Below are 10,591 nucleotides of genomic sequence, written 5' to 3'. Positions count from 1 at the left end.
CNTTTTTTAACGTTTATTTATTTTTGACAGAGACAGAGGATGAGCCGAGGAGGGGCAGAGAGAGACACAGAATCCAAAGCAGACTCCAGGCTCTGAGCGGTCAACACGCAGCCCGACAAGAGCCCTAAACCCAAGAACTGAAACATGAGATCATGACCTGAGCCGAAGTCGGACACTCAACCAACTTAGCCACCAAGGCGCCCTGACACCCTAAGTAGATCTTTGACCTTTATTTAGAGTTGAAAGATGAACACTTTTTTACTAATTTTATTAATAAAGTTTATTTAATAATAAGCAACATATACATAAATAAGAAGTCTTAAATTTGGGGTGCCTGGGTGGCTCAGTTGGTTAAGCGTCTAAATTCAGCTTAGGTCATGATCTCACAGTTTGTGAGTTCGAGTCCTGAGCCCTGTGTGAGCTTTGTGCTGACAGCTCAGAGCCTGGAGCGTGCTTTGGATTCTCTGTCTCCCTCCCACTCTGCCTCTCCTCTGCTTGCATGGCCCCCCTCCAGTGCTTGTGTGCTCACGCACATGCACACACTCTCTCTCTCAAAAATAAATGTTAAAAAAAAAGAAAAGTCTTAACATTTTAAGTTTGAAAGAGATTTATAATTACAGCACCACCCATGTCTTTGTTTCTTAAATATCAAATCCAGAGGCATTCAAATTTTCTACAGTTGAAAGTTTCAACTAAAATATCTTCATCAGGAAATTAATTATATATTTCTGTAATAGTAAGTAAAAACTTCAGAAGTTCTCCTGTAGAAATCAGTGGATAATGACTAAATGAGAAGGAATTTTGACATCATTGGATATATTGCTTTAGAACAAGGGTCCAGTGCGTTCTGCAAGCTATCAAGGCATTCAGATACTGCCCTTTGGTTTCTTTTGGTAATGTCAGATAAGCATCTTCTTCCATTTGTCCTATCATTTTTTAAAATGTAATTATCTTTTTTATGTAATGTCCATTTCTTTACATTGTATTGTTGCATAGAAAATTACTTCCTTCTCAATTTCTGAGACCCAATTTTCAAAGAACAGTCTAAGACTTTTTTTCATTGTGCAGTGCTCAAGGCTAATTCTGCCTGTTTGTACATATTTTTTCTTTCTGATTAATAACCTCATCTAAAGTTTCTCATCAGAAAAATTCAAATTCATTAAAATTTTTCATGACAAATTAAAAGTAACAATTTTCCAAACAAATATTACACCTCAAAGTTTTCAATCTACTTCAATGTTTTAAATTTTAAACACAAATAAAAATACCAGATGGTCACATAAGATGGCAGAATTGAAGTAATCCAGGTTCTGTTTCTCTGTCTTTTTCAATCACTGTGCTATCACTGTTCATTTCTAATCTACTATTTAAATGCAGGGATATGTAGTACCACAGGGGATAGAGATATAACATACACATAGAGTGAGAGGCAACAATTTGGAAACTTTATGAATCTATTCTCTAAAAGAATTTGTGTAGCTCAGTCAACATGTTTTTGGACACTGTATAACTAGGAATCCTCCAAATTAACTTTCATGGAGAACACAATGTTGGTTAAAGGATAAATTATCAAACTTTGCTAATTTGAAGGTTGCACATATATTATTAAAACCTAACAGTAAGCAAAAGATTTGTTTAGAACTTAAACAACAACAAAAAAAGATTTTGTAGGGGAGGAGTATTTCATTAGTGATATTGCTTAGAATTTCTAGAACATGGTAATAATGAAAAGAAGAATGATTTTGCCTTGTATTACTACTGGTTTTAAATTCTCTATGGATAATCTATTTCCTTATTGCCTGCAGTCAGGTCTGACTACTCCCATCCCTGCTCATGAGGCCCCAGACCCTGTTATTGTTCTATTTGCTGGATATGAAACAATGAACAAAAAAGACACGAAGACACAATCATTGGTCTGTTGGAGCTTAAGTGTAAATTTTTGACCAAGACAACACAAAAAGAAACAAGATCATTTCAAATAGTGATATGGAGAAAAAGAAACTCTCATGCACTGTTGGTGGTAATACAAACTGGTACACTGTAGAAAACAGTGTGGAGTTTCCTCAAAAAACTAAAAATATCACATGATCCAACAATTCCACTACTGGATATTTACCCAAAGAAAATAAAAACACTAAAAAAGATATTAAGAACCTTCTTCCTTATTGAGCATTACATACACAGGAAGCAACCTATGTCCAATGATAGATTAATGGATTAAAAACCTGTGGTATAGAATTCTGGTCCAAGATGGTGATAGAAGAAGGCTCAGAACTCACTTCCTCCATGAAACACAGCAAATTACACTTATTTCTAGAACAGCTCCTCCTGAAAAGCTGAAGGCAGACTAAACAACTTCTGCATGACAAAAGATAGAACAGCTTAAGAGAACAGGAAATGAGAAGGAAACATGGTAACAAATGAATCCCCCACCCTAGATTCTGTGAACTACAGTTGGAAAGGATAGTACTGAGGGGCTGGGAACAGAAAAAGGAGTCTTGGTTTAAAAGAGCAACTAGCATGTAAAAGAAACAACATTGGAATTCTGCCAAATGGCAGAGGAGCCATGGGAATGCTTTCTGGGTCATAGGGACTGAAGAACTGTGGGTTTGTGTTCTCTCTCCACTTTAAAATCACAGACCAGGGCAAGGTCCTGGATTCTGTAACTGTCTTGCTGTCTCTGCAAGTCCTGGGTTCACAAGCCCTGGGTCTGCAAACCCACACCAGCCTCGGTCACTCCAGGGTATGAAAGGAAAGAAAGAAATAAAGAAAGAAAGGAAGAAAAAGGAAGAAAGGAAGAAAAAGAAAGAAAGAAAGAAAGAAAGAAAGAAAGAAAGAAAGAAAGAAAGAAAGAAAGAAAGAAAGAAAGAAAGAAAGAGAAAGAAAGGAAGGAAGGAAGAAAAGTTTCATGTTTTTTTCTTTTTTAATTTTTTTTTCTTTTTTTCTCATTTTTTTTCTTTGAGAAGCTGCAGCTTAAAACAGCAGCTAACATATAAAACAGCCAGCATTAGGCCTTCACCAAATGGCTGGGTGAGCAGCTGGAATGCTCTGTAGGTGGAAGGTACTGATGGACAAGATCTGGACTTCCCCCAACATTGAAAACATGGACCAGTGTAAAGTCTGGACACCCTAGATGACCTGCCACATCAGTGAGCCCCAGCCCACACCAGCTCCAGCTGTCCCACCAAGATGGCCACAGGGCGGTGCACACTAGATCACCCCTGATTAGCGATCACTACAGCTACAGCTTTTCTGCTAAGGTGACACAGGCACAAAGCACAGTGGAACACTCCAAGCCTATGTTATGCCCAACTCACGAGTCTCCAGAGACCACCAAGGAGCCGACACCGATGCAAGTACAAAAGGGTCTTTATTACAAGCTCGAGCAGGGGCTCACCCGTCTACCGGGTGCAGCGGCAGCAGGGCGAAGCCCCAAACAATAGCGAGCAGGGTTTTTATGGAGTAAGGAACGGGGGTGTTACAGTGCACACGTTGTACGCTTTGCATCATCACATAAGCACCAATCATAATTGTACAGCACCCATGGTAACAGTTTTAACCATTCAGTATCTGTGAGGTGTTTGTTACTTTTGGTGGGACCCAATCATGACCTTTGAGAACCCTTTGAAAATGACCTATTATGAGGTGAGTTCAAAGGGCCCATGTGGGGTTCAGGCAAGCGGTGAGTGATTTGCTAGTTTGTACAAAGTAACTATCTATAGTCCCTAGCCCATGACTCAGACCATAAGAATGTTACTCCTATATTTCTTAGCTTCTTTTGATTGGCTGACCTGAGGGTGGTCCGAGGGTGGCTTCAGCCTTGACCAATTTGAGGCCTTTCCTGGAAGTGGGGCTACATGCAGCCCGAGGTTGCTCTTAATGGAGGCCTTAATTTCAAAGTGGCGTTACTTAAGCTCCTCACCTACACCACTTTGACTTCAGATGGCTTGCTGGGGAAACCTGAGTGCAGAGTGCTCTGGAAACTTGGTTAATGTCTGCTTCATATCCAACATCGCTGCCATGGGCCGCTTTATGTGGAGCACTCTGGGAACCCCTGCCCCAAAGCTGCATCAGTTTCAGCTTCCCAAACAGAGCACCCACTGTGTAGTGTACCCCAGAACATACCTTCCCACACCAATCTTGGCTTCAATTGCCTGACCAGAGCACCCGCTGAACTGAGCACCTTGGGACATACAGTCTCACACCCAGTTCAACCTCTGCTGCCCTGATAGGGCACATTTTGCATGAAGAGCCCAGGGACCACCCTGCTCCACACCCATTATAGCTTTAGTAGTCTGCAAGGGTACCATCTGCATGGAACACTGTATCAACTCCTGGCCTGTTCCTCACCTGCAGCCACCTCTTCTGGGCACCCTATGTGCAGAGAGTCCTGGAATACCATCAGATTCAGCTAACCTGCAAAGGTGCCCTCTGTGTGTACAGCCTGGGGCCCTCTGGCTTGCACTCAGTTTAATTTCAGCTATCCTGCCAAGGCACCCTCAACACAAAGAACTCAAGAGACCTTCCAGCTAGCATAATACCTCAGGCTCCACCAAGGCACTCCCCACACAGAGTGCCCCAGGGAACCCCAGCTTGCACCCATTTCAGCTTCAGCTATCTGCTACGGTGCCTTCAAACACATAGAATCCCAGAACACACTTGTCTGTATCCACCTCAGCTTAACTGTTCTGGCAGTATGCCAACTGTGTGGAAAGCTCTAGGACCCCAGCCTACATCAGACACAGCTCTAGTCAGCTAGCAAAAGTCATGAACCACACACAATCTACGTAGATGATCATACATTAGACCATTCCTTCAAGCTTAGATGAAGTAGGTGCTCTGCCTAATTCAAAGAAACAAACACAGAAAGTCAAACAAGATGGGGAGACAGAGAGATATGCTCCAAAAGAAAGAACAAGACTAAACCTGAGAAAATAACTAAATGAAAGGAGACAAGCAATATCCCTGATTAAGATTTTAATATAATGAGGGGCGCCAGGGTGGCTCAGTTGGTTAATGTCTGACTTTTGATTTTAGCTCACGTCATGATCTCATAGTTCATGAGATCAAACCCCATATCAGGCTCTCTGCTGACAGCACAGAGTATGCTTGAGATTCTCTCATCTCTCTTTCTGCCCATTCCCTGCTCTCTCTCTCTCAAAATAAATAAATAAACATTAAAAAAAGAATTTAATGAGATGATTGTAAAGATGCTCACTGGGCTAAAGAAAAGAATGGAAAAATTCAGTGAACTCTTCAGTAAAGAGACAGGAAATATAATAAAGAACCAAAAAGAGTTGAAGAGTACAATAACTGAAATACAAAACACACTAAAAGGAATCAACAGTAGACTAAAAGATGCAGAAGAACATATCAGTGATCTAGAAGACAGGGTAATGGAAATCACCTAAGCTGAACAGCATAAAGAGGGGGAAAAAATGAAGATAAGTTAAAGGATCTCGTGGACAAGATCAAGTGAACAAACATTTGCATTAGAAGAGTACCAAAGGATGAAATAGCGAGAAAGGGGTAAGAAATTAATATAAAGAAATAATAAATAAAAACTTCCCTAATCTCCGGGAGGAAAGAGATATCCAGGTCCAAGAAGTGCAGACAGTTCTAAACAAGATGAATCCTAGAAAATCCACACTAAGACACGTAATAATTAAAATGTCAAAGATTAGGGGCACCTGGGTGGCTAAGTTGGTTAAGCATCTGACTGTTAATCTCAGATCAAGTCTTGATTTCATGATCATGAGTGCAAGTCCTGTGCTAGGCATGAGGCCTACTTAAAAATAAATAAATACATAGGGGCACCTGGGTGGCTCAGTTGGTTGAGAGAACAACTTCAGCTCAATTCATGATCTCCTGCTCATAAGTTCAAGCACCCCATCAGGCTCTGTGCTGTCCACTCAGAGCCTGGAGCCTGCTTCCAGTTCTGTATCTTCCTCTCTCCCTGCCCCTCCTCCACTCATGCTCTGTCTCTCACAAAAATAAATAAATATTTTAATAAATAAATAAAAGTCANGCAGGCCATAAAGAAAGGATTTTAAAGACAGCAAGAGAAGAGTGCCTGAGTGGCTCAACTGGTTAAGCATCTGACTTTGGTTCATGTCATGATATCACAGTTTGTGAGTTCAAGCCCCACACTTGTCTCTGTGCAGACAGTTCAGAGCCTGGAGCCTGCTTCGGATTCTGTGTCTCCCTCTCTCTTTGCACCTCTCCCATTCATTCTCTATTTATGTCGCTCTCTCTCTCTGTCAAAAATAAACATAAAAAATTTTAAACACCAAGNGACCATGAATTTAATATAAACTGCTATATACTTAGAATATTAAGAACCTCATGATAACCACAAACTCACTATTTATAATAGATACCCAGAAAATAAAGAGAAAGAAAGCCAAAGATAATGTTACAGAAATCATCATTCACAAAAAAAGAAGACCAAAAGAAGAAAGGAACAAGAATCACAAAAGAACTATAAAATTATAAATTATAAGAACTACAAAAACAACCAGAAAACAGATGACAAAATAGTAATAAGCGCCTACCTATCATTAATTTCTTTGAATGTAAAAGATATAAATGCTCCAATCAAAAAACATAGGGTAGCAGAATGGATTACCAAAAAAAAAAAAATCCATTTATATGCCGCCTACNAAAAAAAAAAAAAAAAAAAGCTGGAGTAGCAATACGTATATCAGACAAAATAGTCTTTAAAACAAAGACTGTAACAAAAGACAAAAAAGGACAATACATAATGATAAAAGGATCAATCCAACAAGAGAATATAACAATTGTAAATATCACACCCAACACTGGAATACTTAATTACATAAAACAAATATTAAAGAACATAAAGAGAGAAATTTATGGCAATAAAATAGTAGGGAACTTTAACATCCCACTTACATCAATGAATAAATCATCCAGGCAGAAAATTAATAAAGAAATGGTGTCTTTGAATGGAACATTCGATCAGTTGGATATAATAGATATATTCAGAACATTCCATCAAAAAGGGCAATATAAAAATTCTTTTCAAGTGCACATGCAACAGAATACATCATGTGTTAGGCAACAAAACAAACCTCAATAAACTAAGATTAAAAGCATACCGTACACCTTTTCTGACCACAGTGGTATGAAACTAGAAATCTATCTTTAGAAAACAAAAACTGGAAAAAAAATCACACACATGGAGAGTAAACAACACAGTATTAAACAACTAATGAGTCAACAAAACAATGAAAGAAAAAAATTAAAAATGTATGGAAACAAATGAAAATGAAAACATAATAGTCCAAAATCTTTACAATGCAACAAAACCATTTCTAAAAGGGAAATATATTGCAATACAGACCTACCTCAAGGAACAAAAAAAAAGATCAAATAAACAATTTTTCCTTAAACCTAAAAATAACTAGGAAGGGAAGAAATAAACCCCAAGGTGAGCAGAAGGAAGAAAGTAATAAAGATTTTAACAGAAATGAATGGCATAAAGACAAAATAGAAACAAATCAAAGAAACTAAGAGCATGCTCTTTGAAAAGATAAACACAACTAATAAACCCTTAGCCAGACTCATCAAGAAAAAGGTTAAAGGCTCTGATAAACAAAATCAGAAACTAAAGAGAAGTAACCCTCCCACCACAAAAATACAAAGGATCATAAGAGAATACTATGATGCAAAATTGTATACCAATAACTTGCACAATCTAGAAGGAATTGTTAAATTCCTAGGATCATACAATCTTCCAAAACTGAATAAGGAAGAAATAGAAAATATGAACACACCTACTACTAGTGACAAAATTAAATCAGTAATCAAGAAATGACCAAATAATAAAAATCCAGGACCAGATGGATTCACAAATGAATTCTACACAACATTTGAAGAAGATTAAGCCTTTTGTCCTCAAACTATTTGAAAAAAATAGAAGAGGAAAGAAAACTTTCAAGAATACAAGGCCAATATTACTTTTATACCAAAACCAAAAACCAAAGACACCACACACACGCAGGCACTCACGCACGCACCCACGCTACAGGCCAATAACCGTGATGAACATGGATGCAAAAATCCCCAACAAAATACTAGCAAATTGCATTCAAGAATACATTAAAATGATCATTCACCATGATCAAATGAGATTTAGTCTAGGAATGCAAGAATGGTTCAATATTCACAAATCAATCAAGGAGATACACCACATCAACAAAGCAAAGCATAAAAATCATATGACTACCACAATAAAGGTTTCCCTTTCTCTGCCTTCTCACTATCTCTGCCTTGTTTCCTGTGTTGCTATTTTTAGGCATTATGACAGGTGTGAGGTGATATCTCATTGAAGTTTTCATTTGTATTTCCCTGATGATGAGTGATGTAGAGCATCTTTTCACGTATCTGTTAGCCATCTGTATGTCTTCTTTGGAAAAATGTCTACTCATGTCTTCTGCCTATTTTTTAACTCCATTATTTGCTTTTTAGTGGTGAGTTGAGTTGTATAAGTTCTTTATATATTTTGGATATTAACCTTTTGTAAGGTATATCATTTGCAAATATCTTCTCCCATTCTGTCAGTTGCCTTTTAGTTTTGTTGTTTCCTTTGCTGTGCGGGAAAGTGCTGTGCACTTTTTATCTTGATGAAGTCCCAACAGTTTATTTTTGCTTTTTTTACCACTGCCTCAGGAGACATATCTAATAAGTTGCTACAGCCAATGTCAAAAAGGTTACTTCCTGTGTTCTCCTCTAGGATTTTAATAGTTTTCTGTCTTATATTTAGGTGTTTCATCCATTTTGCATTTATTTCTGTGTATGGTGTAAGAAAGTGGTCCAGTTTCATTGTTTTGGATGTTGCTGTCCAGTTTTCCCACCACCACTCATTTTTTTTNTGATGCCTTTGATTTCCCTTTGTTGTCTGATGGCTGATGCTAGGACTTCCAGCACTATGTTAAACAACAGTGGTGAGAGTGGACATCCCTTCCAGCACTATGTTAAACAACAGCACCACCACTCATTTTTGTCTTTGATTTAGTTTATAATTTCATCGTTGGCTTTTGAAATGCTGCTCTAGGTGCTGACTGAGTTCATGATTCTCTAGGCTTTTTGGCTTAACTTCCTAGGCCTCTTCAATTTTGAGATGTAAAAGTGAACAGATTAACTTAAAAATGATTTGTGGACATCCAAATCCACCTAAAACAATTGAATTGAAAGTGACTATATTTAAATTAAATATTGGATTATATAGGAAAACCTGAGTGGCTCAGTGGGCTGAATGTCCAACTCTTGATTTTGGATCAGGTCGTGATCCCGGGTTGTGGGATTGAGCCCTGTGTCGAGGCCTCGAGCTGGGTATGGAGCCTGCTTAAGATTCTCTCTCTCTCCCTCTGTCTTTCTCCCCCTCTTCCCCGCTCATGCTTTCTCGATCTCTTTCTAATAAAAATGTAGATTACCTAAAGATTTCAGTTAATACTAAACTCATGGGGTTTAGCATTTGTCTTTGTATTAAACGAAATCAAAACCATTAAATATTTATGAGAATACTTTCATAATAGAAGTTAAAATGAAAGCAAAATTTGAGCCTATTGTTGGATATATTCTTTTTCTGTTAGGTACACTTTCTTGGTAAAACTGGAAGTTGGTGATGGTATATTTAGGGTTTAAACACTGGAACATTTTACTCCATGGTAAAATATCATCTTCTTACTCCCTTCACGTACTTTTAGTACTCATGATATGGTCTTACTTTAAGTATAAATGAAAGAAGTCTAATCTTCCTTTTAGTGGGTATTTTTGCATTTACTTGAAAAACAAATCTCAAACAAAAGGAATACATTTTGAATTAAAAATCAGAAGTTTGGGGGGCACCTGGGTGCCTATTTTTTAACCTGAAATCGAGATATATAGTTCTTATTAATAAAGATGGAATTTGGGGCGCCTGGGTGGCTCAGTCAGTTAAGCATCAGACTTCAGCTCAGGTCATGGTCTCATGGTTCGTGGGTTTGAGCCCTGTGTCGGGCTGTGTGCTGACAGCTCAGGGCCTGGAGACTGCTTGGGATTCTGTGTCTCCTTCTTTCTCTGCTCCTCCCCTGTTCACCCTCGGTCTCTCTCAAAAATAAATAAACATTAAAACATTAAAAAAAATCATAAGGTTGGTATAATAAACCGATAGGGAAGGTATTTGGAATCTGTAAAGATGGAATATACTAATGGATAAGACCATATAAAAACAGAACTCTGATCTACAACCACTGCAGCAACCAGTTCAGAAANTTATAATTATGTATATGGCCCAGACTTGGACATCAAGATTCCCAGTGTTTAAAATTCCCTATCTCTTTTAGTTCATGTTTTGTATTGAAATATTTTCTTAATTCTGCTATTTTATATTGAACATGTCCAAATTTACATTGTCTCATTCTCATTGGAATCAAGAACAAGGTCTGTATTTAGATATGTGATTTAGACAAGTTTTGTATCTGATGTGGCAGATTCCATTAGGATTGTATATTATAAGCCAAATGGCCACTGAAGATAAAAATACTCTAAATATTTTGCAAAATAGTTGCTCTTTATCAGTTACCCA

Source organism: Crocuta crocuta, unplaced genomic scaffold (assembly GCF_008692635.1).
Source record: "Crocuta crocuta isolate KB4526 unplaced genomic scaffold, BGI_CrCroc_1.0 scaffold2330, whole genome shotgun sequence".
Lineage (NCBI taxonomy): Eukaryota > Metazoa > Chordata > Mammalia > Carnivora > Hyaenidae > Crocuta > Crocuta crocuta.
This window is presented reverse-complemented; position numbering follows the sequence as displayed.